This window comes from Galeopterus variegatus, unplaced genomic scaffold (assembly GCF_000696425.1).
Source record: "Galeopterus variegatus unplaced genomic scaffold, G_variegatus-3.0.2 Scaffold7648, whole genome shotgun sequence".
Classification (NCBI taxonomy): domain Eukaryota; kingdom Metazoa; phylum Chordata; class Mammalia; order Dermoptera; family Cynocephalidae; genus Galeopterus; species Galeopterus variegatus.
This window is the reverse complement of record NW_007733759.1, coordinates 53,523-74,823: the sequence shown is the minus strand read 5'-3', so window position 1 is coordinate 74,823 and position 21,301 is coordinate 53,523. Positions and strand designations below refer to the sequence as shown.

Genomic DNA, 21,301 nt, shown 5'->3' with positions numbered 1-21,301 from the left:
CCACAAAACTCCTTTCAGAGAATAGTTTTTTTTTTTTTTAATTCCGTTTGTTTTCAAAATAAATAAGAACCATGGTAATGAACAATCAAAAATGTATTGTCTTACAGTTTCTGGCTTTAATATTGTAATTGATGACATTAGAGGCAATTAAACCATTAATTAGAAATCTGCATTGATGCAAGGCAGAGAGGAAATAAACTACTTTAACTTTAACATCTGACATATTTACACTTGAAATGAAAGCTTTTATGTTAAACCAGAAAGAGCTATTTAGCATAAGAAAGACTTAACTCTCTCAGGGATGTCCTATTTTTAAAAAAAGAGTTCTATTGAAAAATACTTGATAAATATCTGCCTTTAAAAGCAACTTCAAAAATATTGTGACTACGCTTTCAACAGTCTTACTTAGGAAACTTAACTGATGCGAAAGAAATCATGGTTGTCAAAATAATAAGCAAAACTACATTTCACAACTAACAGGAGAAAACAAACCAGTTTTCTATTTTACAGAGTTGTGGGGTTTTGCATATCTTAGTGGGTGATGACTAAGAATGACCAACCCACAGATAGGTTAATAATGTCAATGCGTTGGCTATCTTTCTGAAAGAATCGAACATCATCTAAGTTTTTATTTTGCTTATAGAAATTAGATCGGCCAATTGAGTAAGCAATCAAACATTACTGCTCATTAAAAGAATAACTATATATTCATAGGAATAAATATTCTTTAAACATCTGTAAGCTCTGGTTTCTTTGTAGAGACTATAATAGTAATAAGTTTGAGTGTGTAGCTGTTTTCCATCTGGGATTCAGAAACTTTTACACAAGTACTTACTTCCCAGTAGTGTTAACTGAGTAGTAGACCCATATTACCCTCCTTGAAATGAGAAAAAAAAGTGTCTCAAGGGACTATATCATACCTTTAAATAGCTGTGTACTCAGCAGGTTGGTTTACTCAGAAGTAAGGGCCTACAGCAAACTGATTTCAAAAACCACTTAATCTCCTCAGACCAGCTGAGCTGTGTTGTTCAAGAAGCAGCACGTGCAAATTCTACCAAGACAAGCAATCTACTGACATTGGAAACTTTTACTGAAGACTTGTTATGTAAATGCACTATGCTGAGCTCCGGAAAGAAGGGATGCAAAGATGCATAAGACACAGTTTCTGCTCCCAAAGAGTTGATTTTGAAATGAATTTATTTTGGGTCTGAGAGAAGGAAACTCTCCCCTCTCCCCACTCTTTTTTTCACTAACCCTTCCTTTTATGGTATTATTTTTGCCCTATATATCAATTTTTCTATTATTTTCTGTTGTCCTGGTTCAATGATTATTGTTTTGCCATTAAATTTTTATATCTTCAACTTATCTGAGACTCAGCTTTACATGTTTTGAATAAATATCAGAAAAGCAATGAACTCTACTTTTAAAACTCGATCCTGATTGAGGGGCAATATACCTATGTTAATTTCCCAAACTTTAGGCAAATAACTGGATGTATTCCTGCCCTATATCCCAATTGTTTTATGGCTCTATCAAGGAAAATTTCCATCTCAGAGTCTGATGTTCATTTCTTCCAAAATCTATATAGCATTAATCTCATTAAGTATCCCAAAATCTCTAATCATATATTGAGAAGAATACATGAAAGCAAAAAATGGAGGTGATATGGCCCCTGGGATCTATCCCATTTTTTTACAATAAAGCATGGCCATCAGAAAAATCAATTTATCCAATAATTACTAACTAAAGCTCTGTTGCATTTGTGATTACATCTATGTAACAATTCCCATGACTTTTAAGCACTCTGATGGCTTAAAAAAAAAAGAAATACTGCATAACTAAAGGTATTTTAGGCAGTTCACATTGACTTCTCAAATTATGTAATGTAGCACCAATAATTACTCCAGCTTAAGAGAATCTTTGTAGTTCTGATTTTTTTTTCCTAATAAAAGTGTATGTTGTTATTGAGAGAAAACTATATGAGCTAATAGATTAAATCTTGGGGTGTATTCCCAGTTCCACCAATGACTCAGAGTTACTCTTATACCTTCCTGAGCCTCATCTTTCTCCTCTCCAACATAAGGGGATTAGAATTTGTCTATTATTCCTTCCAAAACCAAAATTCTACTGTCTTCTTTGGACACGAGAGATACCCAAGGCTGCATCCAGTTTTCTATTTTTATTCACTCTACTTAGCTTAATTAGGGAACGTACATTTTACAAAGGAAAGATAATTCGATTCATTAGGTTTAAGGCATCCTCCATCTCAAATAACCCCAACCCCACCTCCAGGTACATCAAAAAATAATTCAAGTTCCTATGCTGAAATTCACGTTTTCCTCTTAACTTGATATCCATATATTCTATTAATTTGTCTTGTAAATTTAATTACCTGCTCAAACCAGGACGGAAGACCAATGCCCCAAACACTGATTTCCATGATATGAATTTAAAATAGATTTCAAAATATTTCGCTATCCTATTTGCCATAATTCTGTTGAATCCAATATCTTTCATTAAATTATCACGTGTTGGTCACTGTGTTATCCTTAGTGATTTACCAGCCCACCTCATCCTCCCCGAATCATTTACCGTGTAGCTACACAACCCTTTTCAGCATGCTTCAGGCTTGTGCTTCCTGGAGGGAACTTCACTTCAGTAATAAAACCATTTGTCTGGTATGAATGCTACCACTGGCTTCAGTGTCACCACCCATATAGCTATGCAGTCATTGCAAACATGAGCAGGTCTAATGCTTGTTGCATTGCATGTGAATTCATTTAACAAGCAATGATTTCCCTTCTATTTCTGAGAATGATTTAGTTCAATGTGAATAAAAGCAGTAAAATTTAGTTGAAGGAGAATAAGAGAATGTTTGATGCTGTGCAGCCTTGAATAATTTAGATGTGCAGGATGTTCTTAATTATAAGATTTATTGTGTTTCTACAGACACTCTATGACATGAATGGTGATGGGCTAATTGTTATACATGTTTCTCGTGTTGTGGGACTTTAGAGGGCATTTGTCATTTGCTTACAGGAAAAAAATTTAAGGAATGTTACCATCAAAGAAAAGAATTCATCAGAATAATGAGATTCACTGATGCCCATATCCAATCAGACATAATATTCGTGCTTAGAACTTTTCTATCTCTAATACCTAGATTACAGGTGACCTCAGAAGACAACCTCAGAAACTGTTTTAAGAATAAAATATTTCATCGGAATTGGGGGATCTTATTCTCAATCAGTATTTGCAGGTCAAAACCAGCGCTGGAAAAATGGTGGTAGCAGAGGTGATATGACAAGGAGAAATTTAACTCTACGATTTTGACTTCTTACCAAGACTAAAAATGGCAATTGCAAAAGATTGGCATCTTCTCTGTTCTTATAAATAATGGATGTTTTACCTCAAAATAACACTGAGTTAAAATTGAGTTGTGTCCAAAGAAGTGAAGTCAGCACAAATTATTAAAGATGGTGGCTTGCTGAGTTCTCACAATTTCAAGCACGTGTTGAAAGCTTCCCTCCTCCCCACCTGATTCTTCCCTAAGCACACAACCTAACTTTCGGGGACTCCAGCAGCCCGTGCCACTAAGATGCTGAGGTTCCAGCAGTCCATGCCACTAAGATGCTGAGTTTGCTGTTATCCGCCTCCCCACCAAGCACGTGGAGGGGCCACTCTGGCAGCCTCACTGATTATTTGTTTACTGTGCTCAAGTTGGGATTCTGGGAACTGGCAGCTCCAGGGGGAAAGAGCCAGGGTGTCTCAAGTGCATTAAATCTTCATATTAGCCCCTGACTTGGTAAACCTTTGTGTTGTCTTTGTTCCCTTTTTTTCAAGCATGACAAACAAGTGGTCTTTCTTTTTCACTTTAATGATTCTTTAAACAAAAAGGGGTAGTTTAGGGCTTTCTCCGAGGCTGATAGGTGTTTCTTTTTAATGAGGTTTTTATTATACTGTATTGGCTTCCCTGAAAAGAAATTACCAGCAGCAAACAGCTGATAATAGAACAAGGCTAGAAGAAACAATAACCAAGAGGGGGGAAAATTAGTGTGGCAGCAGATGCACACGTTGTAGCTGGGGGATTAAATGCTACTTCCATTCTCCCTTGGCCACCATTGTGCTAGTCATAAAGTGAATGTGGGCACTCCTGTGCCAGTTATGTGTGCGGGAAAGATATGGATATAGATACGGACCCAGCTAAACTACCTAAACTACCATCTGCAGGGAAGACGGGTGGCGAGCTCGGTCTAGACAAAGATGAGAGAAGCTCAGAGTGCGGGCTTTACAAGGGCTGGTCGGTTACCATGGAAACTAATTGGCGCTAATAAGTAAAGGGACATTTTAACTGTGGGAACAGAATAGGAGGGGCTATTTTTCAATATCACCGATATCTACAATTACTTTTTTTTTTTATTTTAGGCGTGTCCTTACTTAATTCCTAGGATGAAGCTATTCACTCTGTGCACAACCTCACCCTGCTCAACGTGACTTTAAAATGCCGGATATCATCTTTTTAAACGTGCTGTATATTAGGGTTAGATCTTTCAAGAATCAATTTCACTTTTTTTTCTTAAAAAATAAACTGTTTGCAGATGGTAAGGAGAAAGGAAGGGAAGTAATGGAAAATTCTTAACTTCTAAACTGACACTCTGCTGAGCACTAAAGCTAGTTCCAGGGAGAAAGGGAGCTGGGACCTTATCCTGCAGCACCAGCTTCAGGTTTTCCTTTGAGTTGATTTTTCCCAACAAAAGCATTTCAGAACAACGAAAAATGTGTCTGCGCGGACTCATTTTACCATAGATTTGTAAGGGAGCATTTACAGCCACTGCACAGAGCAAACACTAAGATCATAGCAAATGGCTGGTATCTATTACCTACTTGTATTTTTCATTTTAGAGCAAGTATTAAGTAGTGTAAATAGCTGAAGTTATCAGCAAAAGAAAAGTAGTGACTGAGGCTTAATGAAAAGATTTACAATTAAGAATAGAATAAAATGTTCACATTAAAAAACACTTTAAACAATAAGTGTAGGTCAGAGCCAGGCCCTTTTAGGAAATGTCATAGAAGGTGTGTTACAAGCACGGGGTTGATAAAACATATTGATTCTACATCTTTACAGTTTCTTAAGTTTTACTTTTGTAGCTCAATTTACAGTTTAAGAGAATGCAAACTACCTTAATAATGTCTCTGGGGTCTTCAAAATCTATGCAATTGAAGTAACCCAGATTTCCAGACCTGGGTCTGGTTGAATTAACCCCTCTCCCCCCAAAAAGGGGAAAAATTGCCTTACAATAATTGGCACTGTTAAAAATTTTATGATGCCCAAGGGGAGTTTTAGCCCTGTCGTGCCACTTGTCAATGTTTAGAATGTTTGTGTTGATTATGTATCTGGATTTAGCTGATTAGGAGTAGTGGTTTAGTGAATACTTTATATTGTGAAATAGACACCTCATAATCACTTCCGAGAAGAAACCAAACAAATAAATCAGGGTTCCACCCTCTAATTCCTTTTCTCTCCTTCTTCCCCACACCCCAGTTATAGGAAAAATCCACTGTATGAAAATTAAGTTCACTATTCCTGTACTTCAGAAAATTGCACCAGGAGTAATTTTTAAGTATCTTAATAAAATATTACACAAAGATTTTTGGTAAAAACAAGGCAGTTGAGTCAATGTTCCTAGATATTGAAATAATTCCCTTCATGAAGCTTGTACTCCAAGTGTTAGATTATCTATCTGTAGTCTACATTTTAATGCTTTACACAAGTTTAAAGTGTGTGGGGTTTTTTTTTTTTTCTTTTCTTTTTCAAGTGATCCCCTCCCAGTTAACAGAAACTCAAAAGGTACAATATTTAAAATGTTGGCTTCCCACAGACAATTCTAGGGTGTTGATAATATTTAAAATTCCTATTTTCTCTTTGAGATTATCAAATTCCTTAGATGTCTGATGGAATTTTTGAAACGGCGTGATTTATAGCAATTAAATTATTTACCAATATCTTCTTAAAGTACTGTAACAAGTATAGCCATTTTCGAGTTCAGTCTGCTATCAAAGTAATTACTTCTATAAAACAGTTCAGAGAACAACAACAAAAAAAATCACATAAGAAGGAGGTATAGAAATGACCAAAAATTGAAAACATTTCAAAGCAAAATTGTTAATGAGCTGTTTGAGCTATATGGGCATTATAAGTGCAATTAACTAGAAGCCAATAAAAATAATCAATGACAGAGCGCAGCCCTCTGGTACCAAGTGCTTTTACAAAGAAATGTCTGTGAAAGCAGCAAGTGATTTAAAAAGCCACCTTTCTCTATGGCAGCGCGTGCTATTTTACATACGTAGAAACGAAAATGATTTTCACTGACTGTTTCTGAAGTTCAGCCTGTGGCAAACAGTGAAGAGCTGTACATGGGGATAGAGAAGTTTCTGCTCTTGGCTGTGCCCCCTCCCGCCCAGGAATGTTGGAGGCAGCCACGATCTAATCAAAAGAAGGTAGGAGTTAAGATTTCAAAATGTAGATGTCACATTTCAGTGCAAACTACTCCTACATTAACACTTTATCAGCATGTCAAGACGAACCTTTTATCTCCTATGGAGGGGAAAAGTGTCGTGCTGAGAAGATTGCCCTCAATAGATTGGCAGTAAAAGATTTTTAGTGTTTCTGTGCATCCTACTGAGGGTCCCAATCGTCCTCGGGGAACACAAGGAGTTGTGAAAAGTAACGCACAACTGGCCACCAGAATAATTCATTCTCTCCACCTTCCCTTTAGCACCTCCCACTTCTCCTCTTTTTATAGCAATCCTTTCTCTCTGAAAATCTCAGGTTACTTGACTGGGAGTTCTCAGACCTCCAGTTTCAGTCCTGCCTTCAGCTTCCAATCGGTAAGAGACACCCAGCCCCAGCAATTGGATTGGGCAGCCTGTCTTGACACACCACTGTGCTGAGTGCTTGAGGACGTGTTTCAACAGATGGTTGGGGTTAGTGTGTGTCATCACATTCGAGTGGGGATTAAGAGAAGGAAGGCTGCCTTGCTGGAGCTGTGTGGTCTTCTCCAAGTGAGAGTTGCAGGCAATAGAACTCCTGTGCTTTTGCGAGAAGAGGAGGAATTCATTTTCAGCAGCCACAAGAAAAGCAGTTTTTTCAGGTAAAGTAAAAGACATTGAATGCTTCTCTTTCTCTTTTAACATAGTTTTGAATGGAATCTTAGCACAGCACACTTGTCAAAGCCAGTTGTTGCTGTCCTATCAATGCTGCTATTGTACAGCTGACAGATAACAGTGAACATAGCTTGATGCTTGGCTGTCTTTGTAGAACTAACACTCCTCCTGCCTTGTGTTTGAAGGTGTAGCTAAGAAAATGTCTTTAGGAGCCTTGTTTGTACCCTTTAATATCTCCGTTATATACTCAAAACGGGAGCTATAAATTGCTCATAAAGGATGGACAAGGCCAAGAAAGTATTTATTTTAGCTTTCAAAAGTAGAATTCACTTTCCAACTGCAGTATTTTACAACTGAATTTATAAAGATTCTTTTAAGAGTCTATTACGGAGTTGCTGGCAGAGGTGGAAATGCTTTTTTAACCAATTTGTGCCAGGTAGATTATGCCTGATTTATGATTCAGCAAAGTGTTTTTAAAAAGTTTTTTGGAGATTGACTCTAAAGTTTGGAAACTCCTTAAGAGAAGGGGCTATCCTCTAAGAAGCCAGTAGGTCAGCTCTAAAACAAAAATGCTTGGAGCTGGAAGAAAAGCAGAAAAGGAGGCAGGAGGAAAATGCTGTTTAACATAGCCCTCTTGCAGCTGCAGAGGGAGCAGATGGAGGTAATTCATTTGCAGATCTGTTTGTGAAAGTTTTACAAGTCATGAAAAACTAAAGTAGCATCTCTGTAATGGATCATTAAAGTCACTACATTTATAGGTTTTAAACAGACTATCTGAAGTGTTAATTAAATGCAAGTAAATAGATTTTCAGGCTTGGTTATATACAAACAAACAAAAAGGTTTTAATTATAAATTAGTCATTGGAAACTAATGGTCATCCGGTGCCTGAGCAACATAAACTGAGTTGTCATCATACGTGTGAAAAAGAACCATTAACCTCTCTGCCAAAAGCACCCACCAAGATTAAATTGAGCTGAATATAAGGAAGTTTATACACTATTTTTAATCTGTGGTATTACAAAAGGCCTTTCAAATTGATGCCCTATTTTTTAAGCTATAAAATTTATATCATATTATGCTTATATTAAATAATTTATAAAATTTTCATTTTTCAAATTTTTCAGCAAGATACATGAGTCAATGACTGTTTTTTGTTTTTTGTTTTTTTCTTTTTTCTTTTTTTATTTTGCTACCCTAGCAGACTTGGCCTCCTACACCCACATTCACGTACCTGCGGTGTGCAAGAGTTCTTGCTCCTACTGGATTTCACATTTGGCAGAGAAACTCAACACTGTTTTCACCCTTGCAGGTGAGAGATTCTATGAATAATACTGTAGATAAGCTGCTCTGAAATAGGAGCCGTTTAGTAGGTTAAATAACAGGATTTATGACTAGTGTGGCTTTAGTATGCAACTGCATAAAGATGCTTGTAAAATTATGTTTCAAGTTGTGTTAAATATATTTTTTGCAGCCAGACAGTTGTTTTTTTTTTAAATCTCTTTTTAAAAAGTTAAGATTAAAACAATATTTTAGTATAGTGTTTAGTTGTTACTCAGAATGTTCTGTGGGTATAATCTCAAAAACCTCCTTCAATGAGAAAATATCCTCATAAATAACCAAGCAGTTATTCCGACTAAGTATTATCTGATTCCCAATATTACATAACCAAAATAGGACTAAGTTCATAAGCTGAAGTCTTTTGGAATTCCAGTCATTCCATTTTGGCTTTACAATGGAACTACGGTTTAAAAAAAATAAAGACAGAGGACAAACTAGTATATCGTGTCTTATCAGGATTAGAACTACATGCGCAGCATACAGCAGGTATGGTGCTAACACCCAGTGCCATTTTTCACTATCACAGAAGTATTTCATGAGAAAGTAAAATTCCTCGTCACAGATCAGATTTTCCTGATAATGGCATTCTATCAAAGCAAGGTGCTGTTTAGCAACTGGAGCCCAGGAGGGCATGTATCTGATGATACAGACTGATCGCAGGCTGCCTGTACAGGATTCTGACAATATGGGAGAATTCCCTCCAAAATCAACTGTACCCAGAGTTAGTCAGGATGGAAACAAGAAACAAAGTATCAAGAAATAATAAAATCACACCTCGAAAAGGCAAAGTTGTGTTTTTGTCCCCCTAATGGGGTAATAGGGAGTTACTTAGAGAACTGAAAGGGCTTGCTGTAAAGACAGTGGCCACAGGACAATCCCAGTTTCTTGTCAAAATCTAACTCTACTCTTCCAGATGGTAAACATTCAGAGCGTATTTATGGTGATTTCTACATACCTCTGTTCGACACTTGGTTTCTTCCTGACAGTGCTTGTGCTGGTAACACACATGAAGCTCCCGTCAGCACTCTCACAGCTGGAAAAGCACTTGAGCACAGGGGATCTCCCTCCCAGGGAAGGGAAAAAGAACTGGGGTGGGGGTAGATCTCAATTTGCACTATTGATGCCTCCTTCTATCAAGGTAGAAGGTGACAAATCTTAGAGGCGAAAAGTGATCTGAAAATTCAATTCATGAAAATAACATGTCAATGAAAAATTAGATTTTTGTGGTGGATGGAATACAAAATGCATTAATGCAGGTATTGATGAACTCATGGTAGATTACGAGCAGGGACCTTCATCAAGGAACTAAAAGGGTTCTACTCTATTTCCTTCTAAGGAAGTTTATGTGGCTTCCGGCAGATTGTCTTAGCTATTTCCACTATAATAGCAGAGACAAGTGGCAAGAGGGACACTTTCCATGTCCTTTCCTAATTTTGAATCCATACAGCAATGAACAGCATTTCAAGTTCAGTTCTTTTCTGTTTGGGACTTAAAATTATTTTTTAAAAATCCATGAAGCAGAATTTCTGATACTGAGCTATATATAGTGTTGAGATTTCCCAACCATTGCTGTGTGGATGAGGCCAACCAGTGGGTCAGGTCAGAACATCTGGTTCTTTTTGCCCTGTGCAATATTTTTTCATGGAGTAAATTTAAGGGGATTAAAATTTTAAAAGCTGATTCTTAATAAATAACTTTTTATCATTATTATTGATTTAGGGGAAAAAGAGGCTCATGTGTGAAATTAAGTCTATGGTCATGTGGTATATTCACCTTTACTTTAGGTTATGTCCATGAAAAATAATTAGAAAGAACATGTTTTATGGGAAAAGTTTATCCTGAAATATGTTTCCTATTTAAAATATTTTCGATTCTATCTTAATCTGCTTGGGAGGTGGGGAATTAGATTGTTAGCTTCTTTCCCTCTCTAATATTCCCCTCTCCCGCATAGCCAGTCTGTCATCAAATTCTGTGAGTCCTTCCTTTAAAATGTTTCCATATCCGGCCAACAGCTACCATCCCAGTGCAATGATCAGCTCACATGTGGGTCATTGCAACAGCCTCCCAATAGGTCCACTAGCCTACATTTCTCTTCTGTTCACCACTTGCAAATGGAACTTTCTAAAACACCACTTCCAGCACATTTCTGGTCTGAGAAATACTACATGGACCCTCATCACCCACAGGATGAAGTTCAGACTTCTCAGTGTGATATGCTGGCCCTCTGCTTTTTGGCCCCAACTTTCCAACCTTACCTCCCCACCAAATCCCTATAACATCAAAAGTCTACCCTACCCTCCAGTCAAAGTGGCCAGCTACATGTGGCCCCTTCCCAGTCTCTTCTCTTAGCCCTAACCTCTCTAGTTTTCTGCTTTGTTGTCTGTAAAATGAGAGCTCATCACCATGTGCATGCTTCCTTCTGGTTCAATGTTCATAAGCCTGTATGTAGAATGTCCCACCTAGTTCATCTTCACACTTCTATATCTTCAGCCTTGAGTTTCAGCTTAAGTTCTACCTCTCTGAGAAGCCCCCCTGACCACTATCTCTTCCAGCCATGTATTTCTTCCCTCATGCTGACCACTGGTTATCTATAGATTGCACTTAGCACAATTGCTTTATTTTTTTTTTCCCTGCTTTATAATTTGCTTTTTTATCCCTGACTCCTTGGGTAGGATGACAGGGACTGGCACAGTCCACTTTTGTGCCCCACCAAAGACACTAATAAATGTGTGTTGACTAACTCACCAGAATACTCAAATATCCAAGGCACTTTCCTCTCTCTAGTTACCCAACTTTAGAGCCATTAATCAGCACTAATATTTTCCTCCCCACCCATAAAGAAAGAAAAAAATAATGAAACTCTATTGTTTTTATTTGGGGGAACCTTGGGGAAAATGCCACTTAGGTAGAATGTGAAAGTATTGCCCAAAATTAAGCTCGAGTATTAAATTAAAAAAGTAGAAATTACATCTACTAACTGCCCCTCTCTCATATAAAGTTCCAAATTTGACTTTGGAGCAGGAGAGTACCGGCTCTGGATTCAAACAGACCTGCATTCTAATCCAGGGACCACCTGTCACTAGGTATGTGGCCTTGCACAGGTGACTTGACCATTCCAAGTTTCAGCTACCTCTTCTATAAAATGGAGATAGGAATATTTAGTTTGGGAATGTTGTAAAGAAAACACATAAAGCACCTAGCTCAGTGCATGACCAATATTGTATGTCCAATAAACAAGAGAGACAAAAGGTTGGCATATGCATATACAGATATAGATCTAGAATGCAGGAATGTGTTCATCTTAGTTATGTCAATCATTACTTCTATCTATTTACCATGTGTCTTCCTTTAGCATTTCCTTCTGCCACCAAAGGCAGGGGCATTGGGGGAGGAGGGAAGGAAGGGGAGAGAAAAAGAGAAAGGTGTTTTGAGCATTTAGATTTGGAGCAACTGAGTTAATGGATCTGCAAGGACAACAGTGACAGCTGAATACATGTTACAGGGAGGAGTAGAGTCCTGGGTCCTGCATTAAGGATAATAAAGAGCAGGCACTGGACCACTGTGCTGTGGGGAAACAATGACCCCATCAGTGAGGGATCTCCCAGCAGGGAGGTGGATTCACCAAGGGTCATGAGCTCCTCTTCGTTCCTCCTGGCACATTATTTAGAAAGAAATTATAACTTAGCAAAACTTTGTGGAGAGTCAGGTCAAGTTTCCTGAAGTAATTGGTAAAGCAAGATACCATTTAGGCAAAACAAGGTCCTTGGATCTTTGCCATCCTTCCCTTCCCAACCAAATATAACAGAAAAAGCTGAAAGCAATCACCTTGAGCTCTTGCCTGTTCCTAAACTCTGCACCCACCATCAAACACTGAACCTTCTACTTGTGGCTTTTCCACAGAAGGGCAGCTGACCAAGAAATTCTCAAAGAAGGCACTGAATGCCACTTAGCAAATAAGTGTCCCTAGATACTGGTCATCAATTCCTGTTTTCAGGATATTGGGATAGATCAAAAGATATTCTTTTCAACCCTGATCATCTGGTCTGCACCTGCCCTAGGCCAGGGAGAGGGAAAAAACTAGAACTGGCTAGGATGAGGGGTAAGGCAGTATTTCTGGAAATCTCTCCCCCTTTCCAGCAAACATGTGTATAGAACTTTGAAAGAGAAGCTATGTTGCTAGACCTCATCTTCAGCTGTGACAGCTAAGCTAGTCCTCTTTACCCTCAAAATATACAGTTCATATACTCCCGCACAATACTGTATTAAACTTGTTTTAATTTTTAAAAATGTATCTTTTCGGGCCGGCCCGGTGGCTCACTCAGTAGAGTGCGGCGCTCCTGCCGAGGGTTTGGATCCCATATAGAGACCGGTCCACTCACTGGTTGAGCGCGGTGCGGGCGCGACACTGAGGGTTGTGATCCCGTTGCCGGTCACGAAAAAAGACAAAAAGGAAAAAAAAATGTATCTTTTCACATTACCTTCAAAGGTTAAACCTTTTCTTATACTTTTTTGGGGTTTTTTTGTTTGTTTGTTTTGTTTTTTGTTTGTTTTTTACTATTCAGGTACAAATCTGTAGGAAACTATTTCTACATTTTCTTAAGTGTGAATCTAAAAACTCGGACATGCTGCTATTTAAGTTCAGGAAGTAAGGTTGATATTACACCATTATGCTGAATAATGAACAGACACACCGTGTTTCTGGACAAAAAATCTTCATTGTAGAAGGTGGAGTCTCCCAAAGTTAAATCTACACATTTCATATTATGCTAATCAAAATTTTCTTTTCTTTTCTTTTCTTTTTTTTTTTTTTTTTTTGGTGTCTGGCTGGTATGACCTTGGTGTAGTACTAATCAAATTCTAACACAGGTTAGATGGTTGGCTGTGGGAGCAGAATCTGAGAACTGGCAAAAGCCCAGACAGCTCTTGTTGAACATAAACTAAACAAGATTCTAAAGTTTGTCTGGACAATAAATTCATGAGCAAACCTAGACATTTTTGTAACAGAAGAGTATCATTGTAAGATGGAGACTTGTCTTATCACATATCCAAGCACATTATAAAACTGTAGTGACAAAATTGTCTGTTCCTAAGCAATTGGCTCTAATGTAGATTTCCATCTACCATCATATAGTTTTTGTTTTATTTCTCCTTAGTTTAAATCTATTCTTTTGTTGGCAGTGCCCAAATCTTTAGTTGAGTTACAAACTGCTGTTGCTAAATACTAGTTTGTTACTACTATTGGCCGAAACCCTGAACTAGTGTTTTATTTTGTTCTATGGTTTTTCCCATCTGCAAATAGGGCTACTAATACATGCAACTTTTTCCACTTCATAGAATACAAAGAAGGTCTGAAACAAGTTTGTTTCAAGATCTCAGGAAAATCCCCCTGTATTCCCTTGATGAAAAGACCCAAATATTATTTAATTTGAATATCTTCCCATTTTTCTGAGCAACAATAGCACATTCCTAGTAACCAAAATGGAAATCTAAATTACAGAGTTTAGTTTATTGTCCAATTTTGTGGTACGGTGTTATAACTCATACACAACACCTGCCATATAAACTTAATAGACTATTACAAGATATTAGCTATACCAGAGTCATGGTGGAAAAAGCCGAATTGCATTCAAACTGTGCACTTATTGATAAGTTACTTTAGAAGCGTGCACCTGTGAATATTATCCCCAAACTCATACTACTAATGTGGCCTGGCGCCATGTTCACCTTTCTATAATGTAATATGTTCTCTGAATAGACTTCCTGCCAGTTTGAAGCCTCCCCCTTAACCTTCACCTGCCAATAATCAATCTTCTCCTGAATAGAATGTCTTAGTAAACAGGTGTGCTTTACAATGCAATCAGAAATTCTTGAAACTTCAGCTTTTAACTTTCATCTTATAAAAAGTGCATCCCAGAAAAGAGAGGCCCCTACAAATCATGTTCTCCTTTTTTTCTCTTGAGAACTTCATGTAAAAGAAGGGAAGGTGCTCTGAATTTGGCAGATGAATAAAAGCATCAGATATGTAATTTTTTTGGGGGGGGACACCCAAAGGCTTCACATCTGTTATTACATTCTTTTCCATATATGATATCTATATTTAATAAAGGGGATTCAGGAGATGTACTCAATATCAAACAGCTTAAATCCTCTTTGCTTTCTAGGAGTTGAGTTGACATTCTAAGGAACAGCTGTATTATGCATTCTAAACAGAATCAGAGCCAAAAGGAGCAGATATAAGAAAGCTCCATCCCATTTGAGAATTCCCTGTGTAGGTATTTCTATCCTAGGTGCAGAGAGGAATACATAATAATAGAAGACACCATCCTTGCCCTGAAGAAATATCTAGGTTAGCCGTGAGGGGAAAGACATGCATACAACAAATTTTTCAGTTCTAATGCAAAGAATTGTTGGTTAAGTATCAACTATTAGTAGTAGTTAAATAAAAGGGACGTCAACAGTGCCCCCTATTGGAGAAGCTGGAACCTAAGCTGGGCAGGACGTTGCTTGACGTCCATAAGCGTCAATCAGCGCAGCAATTCATCTCCATCATTTCTGCACTGTGTGGTCTCAGACAATTTGCTTTTCCTCTTTCACTCAGTTTCCTTCCCTGTAAAGTGGGGATATGGTTATCAAACGGCGTTGTTATAAAGATTAAACGAGATAATAAAAGTAAGGTGCATAACACAGAGCGGAGAACGTAGTAAGCGCACAGACAGCTGCTGCTTTTCCCCAGCATGCAGAGAACAGCTAGAGCTGAGGCTAGGCGATAAACAGTACGACATTTTTAAAGAAAGACACTGTTTTTATTCTGAGAGTTTGCATAGATGCAATTTGGAAATACAATGAAGGGAGTCACTTAGGCAAAGAAGAGGAGGAAAGGGGTGGAGAAAAGAGGAGCGATAGAGGAAGAGTAAAGGAGGAGGAGAAGAAAGATCATAGTCCCCTCTTGCCTCCACTCTGTCCTCTCTTGAGAGAGAGAGAGAGAGAGAGAGAGAGAGAGAGACACGATTGGGAGGTTTCTCTAAGTCCAAATAAGAAAAAAAAAATTTTGGGGGGGCTGACAGAACTTACTGTCTGGTCACACAGAGGACAAACAGAGAGAAGTGGCACAGAGCACACTGTGCTATCAAGCCCAGGACACAGCGGGGTGGTGGCTCCACCTGAGTAAAACCGGGGCACTAAAAGTGGAAGTTCATTTGGGAAGATTGTACGTTTCCAAAGCAGCAATGGTCATTTTGGAACAAATGTTTATCTGTTCTCTGTAAATTGACTACACTTGGAATAATTTCACAATGCAAACACGGGTAAATATATGGGCAATGTGCATAGAAATGTTTAATAATATAATTTAAGCAGGTAAGAATCTAATTTTCTGATCATTGAAGGACATTATACAGAATATACAACGATGATTTTTTTAATAAGACATATCTCTCTTTAGGTGAAAGGGACGTTTTCTCAGATTAAGAAAATGGTTGGCTAAGTAACATCTAGTGTTTCTAACTTTGGGGAAGTAATGAACTTTCAAGTCAGAACAACAAATACTTCTGCAAAACACCTGTAATTCTCTTCTTTCAACTAAGAGAATGTTGCTGGAGAGGGACATAAAATTTAAAGAGAGTCTAGAGGTGAGAAGAGATGAAATATTTAAGTTGCTTCTGCTCATAAACCTTCAGATTCTACCTGGGAGGAGATTGAGAGACATCCTTTTACAGAATGTATGAATGACTTACATATGATATACACACTTCTTTCTTCACTACCAAGATAAATAATTCTTAATCTTTAAGGTTTGAAAAAGGGTTTCCCATTCCCCCGATATTCTTTCTATCCTCTCTTGTTTTGCCCTTTCATGTGTTTCAACCATGTCATTAGGAGAGCCATTCTTTAAGTCAAGTCCTTACACCAAATCAATGGACGGTTTTCAGGATTAGATATAGGTTTACTAGGGGTAGAAGACTGTCTTTGCCATTTTCAAACTCTTGCATTATGTGTTGAGGGAAGCTTGATTAAAAGAATACAGAACTTGGGCCGGCCCGGTGGCGCACTGGATAAGTGCGCCGCTTGGGAAGCGCCGCGACGCTCCCACCCGAGGGTTCGGATCCCACATACAGACCGGTTCCCGCTCACTGGCTGAGCGAGGCGCGGGAGCAACGCCGAGGGGTGCAGTCCCGTTGCCGGTCCCCGGTCCGGTATGGGGGCAACACTGAGGGTTGCGATCCGTTGCCGGACACGGAAAAAGACAAAAGACAAAAAAAAAGAATACAGAACTTGATTCGGCAAGATATGGAATCGAAACGTAGTCCTGTTACTGAAAATTTATGGGAATAGCATTGATATGGAGACTTGACGGCATTTGGTTCCTCAAGAAAGACTTGGGTTTCATTCAAGTTTTTAATGAAGACTTTGGCCTGTCTTATTTTACCCAACTGAGTTTTCTTAACCATGTTCCCTGGTTCCTATGGGAGAAATGCCAGCCTAAGTATCAGCACCTGTAATCTATTTCTCACTCACAGTTGCCAGGCATGAGGGATTAATTGACATGAGCCAGTTTATATTTGGAAACTGTTAATGGCTAGCAACTGAATTGTCGAGACATCCAGGCAATGAACCAAGGAGAAAAGATATAATATGGAAGTGCCACAGTTAGATCAATACACATCCTCTGCAGCAAGCACAAAGTTGGGCTTTGCTGCCAAGCTTAACACAGGGGCCTCTTCATCTGGTACCCATTTAGGTCGTGGGCTAATGTCCTTGCATGAGAATAGGGAATGGAACATGAGCTGATATTCCTAAACATCTTAATTTCAAATGGTCAAAATTCAGAATTTATTTCAGGATTCTATTCCTACATGTTAAACTTCAAGACCTGTCTTGGAAGTACACAAACTTCTTGAATTGGAGAAAGGTGGTCCTTGTAAGAAAAGAAAAATGAATAAGTAGAGAAGAAGCAGAGAAAAAAAGAATACCAATGCAGTCAAAACATGTTCTGTTAAAGAGTCAATTTTTGACACAAAATAAGGACAAAAACCAAAAATAATAATAAGCTGTATGAAAAACCTTATGTATTGCAATTGTTATTCTCGTTAGCCATTTTCCCACAAAAATAGCTATCGATTGATCTACTATTCTGGTCAACCACTACGGCTGTCTCATAAGTGGAATTAGAGGTGTTCCCACAATTGCTCCTGCCATTGTCATAACCCTTCTGAAAGCTTAGAATATCCCCATGAGATGGCTTCGTTGGCTCAAGCAAATCATACTTCATGCAGGGCAAATAATACATTTAAATGCATGTGTTTTTAATTCAAAATATTTTAACACATACATATTTGGGGGATACAGTATGTTGTTTCAGTACATTCACATACTGCCCAGTGGTTCACGTAGGGTAGATAGTGTAGTTTTGTTTTGTTTTTATGCTTTCCTTGATAACTTTTCAAGACTTAAGATACAGTTAAACACATTAGTAGCAGTAAAATAAAATTTGCTGAATAATGACAGCAGTGTTATAGCCAGGAAAAAGAGGCAGGGTGGTTTGGTGGGAACGACACTGGAAACTTGGATCCTAGAACTTGGCTACCATTAACAGTGTGATTTTGAGCAAACTGATTCACCTTTCAGGATCATGCCATCATCTCTCTGCCTTTATTCTGCCATTTCCTCCATCTAGATTACATTATTCTCCTCCTTTACTGGCAAATTCTGCTCTTCCCTAAGACAGGCCTATATAAACAAGGCATTTTTCTTTAAGATAAAAAGGATGGTAGGAGAAAGGGGAAGGATTTTAATCCAGGTCCGCATCATCTCATGCTTCTAAATTGAGCTCTTTATCTTATCTCCACTCATCTTACATACCACTATTAAACTAATCTTCTCTTAGCACCATTTCATCATGTCTTTCCACCACTCTGAAACAGCTGTTTCCCAATCATCTACAGCATCCAGTCTAAATAAAATACCAACTTTTAAAGACCTCTATACTCTTTTCCATTATAACCATCCCACTTCCCCTATACACTTTCTGCTCTTTATTAAGGTGATCTAACATGTCCTGGATTTACATCACTTACTTCCACTACAAGGCACTTGTTCATACTGTTTTCTGGGCTGGAGCTGTCTCCAAATCCCACCCATCCTTGAAGAGAAAAATCTCAAGCCCCATTACCTCCATGGAACTTTCTTTTCCTAACTCTTCCAGCCATCAATAATTTCCCTCTTATGTACGTTCTCCTCCCATTTAAAATCTTGCCATAAAACTTTAGCTTTTCATTATGTACAATTTTACATTTATTGCTATTCTTCAGAGAGTTTTAATATTGCTTCCCCTCTCTTATAATATTAGAAACATTAAGGCAGAAGTTGAGTTTTAGACCTCTGCATTTATCAAGCATAGCTTCAAGGTGGTGTATCCACTGCATGCTGTAGGCCTTCATTACACATCCACAGTTAGAATGGTCACAGACAACTGGGATAGACAATTACATTTCAGTCACTGAGAAATTTTAGGAAATTAATCAGCAACAGATCCACAGCTACACCAGGCATTCTTTTGACAATGTGGATGGCACTATCTCAGGCACTTATTCTCTGGCTCAATTTTTTTTTTCCCATCTTCTGCCCACATCACTCTCCAGGGCTGCATCTAAGCCAGCTAGATTCCATCCAGAAACAGATTCGAATAGACAATAGGCCAACTAGAATTCCCATCTTCCTTGATTAGATGTGAAATTGTCGAGCTGGGTGTCACTCACATGCCAGACACTCAGGATTCTATAGTCTCAATTAATTTTTCTTGAGAGCACAGCTGAGGAAATTGTGACAATTCTGTCTTTAAGGACCTGTAAAATTATAGCTAGACCAGAATTTCAAGGTTAGTGCAGGATATCTAGACCTGTCCACTATCTGCTGCATAGCATAAATTAAAATGCCCTATAAACTCTATAGTAAATCATTGGGGGTTTTTTTGCAGTGGGCTTTGAGTGTAAAAATTCTTTGCCTAGGAATGACATTCTTATTTGGAGGACTATTAGCAAATGAGGTGAGAGGCTTTAAATTTCTTAGAAGAAAGGAAATTATCACATACTCTGTCAGAGCTTCTAAGTCTTATTTGTCATTCTTTCTTAAATAATTTAGAATTTGGAGTCGGTTTCCCAGGAAAGGCATGTAAGAAATCATAGAAACACAGAATGTTAGAAGCATACCTTAAAGATCATCTAGGTAAAATCCCTCATTTGACATCCGAGAATACACAGGACTGGATTTGCCAAGAGACTGCCTAAAATCACAAAACTCATTCTTACCAGAGAGAGTTCTACAAGTCAGGCTTTACCTTTTTAAAAAGTGCAAGTCAGTGAAATTCTACCAGGACTAACATGAGTTCAAATGTCCAATTCACATGAAGACATAACAAGAATGTTAGGCTTTCTTTTTGACCATGGACTCCCCTGCTGAGTGCTATGGTGAATGATCAGGCACAGTAAAGAATGGTCAGGATGGGAACAAATACAAGAAAAAGCAGTTATTTTTCAGGTATATTCCTTCTGGAAAATCCATTCTAATGGAAATAGCCAAGCACTGTTGCTATGGATGATCTGAAAGTATGAAGCTTTATTATAGAGAACCTTCTTTGTTAAGGCATTTTTTAACTTATGGCAAAAGAGTACTACCCAAACGAAGGTGACACTACTAACCACCATCACTCCTTTGCAACACTTTACTTAACTTAAATCATTGCAACTTGCAATAATTGGGTAAGCAAAGCAGATGCGCCATTTCTGCACACCGGAAAACTGAATCTGAGAGAAAACACACCATTTGCCTGAGTCTGAAGACCTACTGAGTGAAGTAATTAGTGTCAGGACTCATGCCGTCAACTCCTATTTCATTGCTCCATACTTTAAGTGATTCCAAATATATCACGTTTTATCAATATTAGGGAAACCTGTTGCATTAGAACAGTTGAACTGTCCCTCAGTAACATCACCTCACTGAAAAATAAACATCTGACATACTTCCTCAGGAACTGGAATTTTCCTAAGAGAAATGTAAGAGCAATATTCTTTGCAGCTTAATAAATTACAAGACTGTATGTACAATTATGCATCTATATGATTTATGCTCAAAGCTGAATTATTTGTAAAGGAAGTAAAATTAATCATTATTATTATAAAAGTATTTCATAGCCATTAAATTACACTTTTCATTTTGCATTATAAGGAATAACAATTTAATAATTCAAAATAAGATTAATTTAGAATACATCAGTGTGGCTTTGACTTTTTGGAAAATGGTTTTGTTTTTAAAACACGTTTGAGATTTTTTGTTGTTATAAGTATCTAAAGGAAGTCAGTATGATTTTCAGAACAATGACAGAAGTATGTCATAGGAAAAAGCATTTTCATTCATATTTTTAGGTCATTGGTCATATTTCAACCCACTGGAAAATGCAATTGCAAATCTGGTTAGAATGTGAAAAACATCAGGCTTACCAGTATTACAACTTCTAATGAAATGGTAAATTCTGTTGAGAATGTGAAGCTAATGTGGCAGAGTAATTATCTATTTTTTGTATAGCTAAACCTTAATACAGTGAATGCTGAAGGATTTTATGGAAACTTATTTCTTTGGTCTATAAGAATACTTTGTTCATACTATTTTCAACTAAGCCTATTCAGTGGAGATTAGATTAGATAGATAGATAAATAGATAGATAGATAGATAGATAGATAGATAGATAGATAGATAGATAGATAGATAGATAGATAGATAGATAGATAGATAGATAGATAGATAATA

General features: G+C 37.8%; 1 long non-coding RNA gene across 1 annotated transcript in view; it reads left to right on the top strand.

Moving 5' to 3' along the window:
• The first annotated feature begins 6,957 nt into the window (after positions 1 to 6,957).
• Positions 6,958 to 21,301, top strand: part of LOC103607718 — a 32,950-nt gene continuing 18,606 nt past the window's right edge. Inside the window, exons 1-2 of the long non-coding RNA XR_551989.1 lie at positions 6,958 to 7,151; positions 8,367 to 8,474. This is a non-coding gene — a long non-coding RNA (uncharacterized LOC103607718). The remainder of the gene's footprint in view (positions 7,152 to 8,366; positions 8,475 to 21,301) is intronic.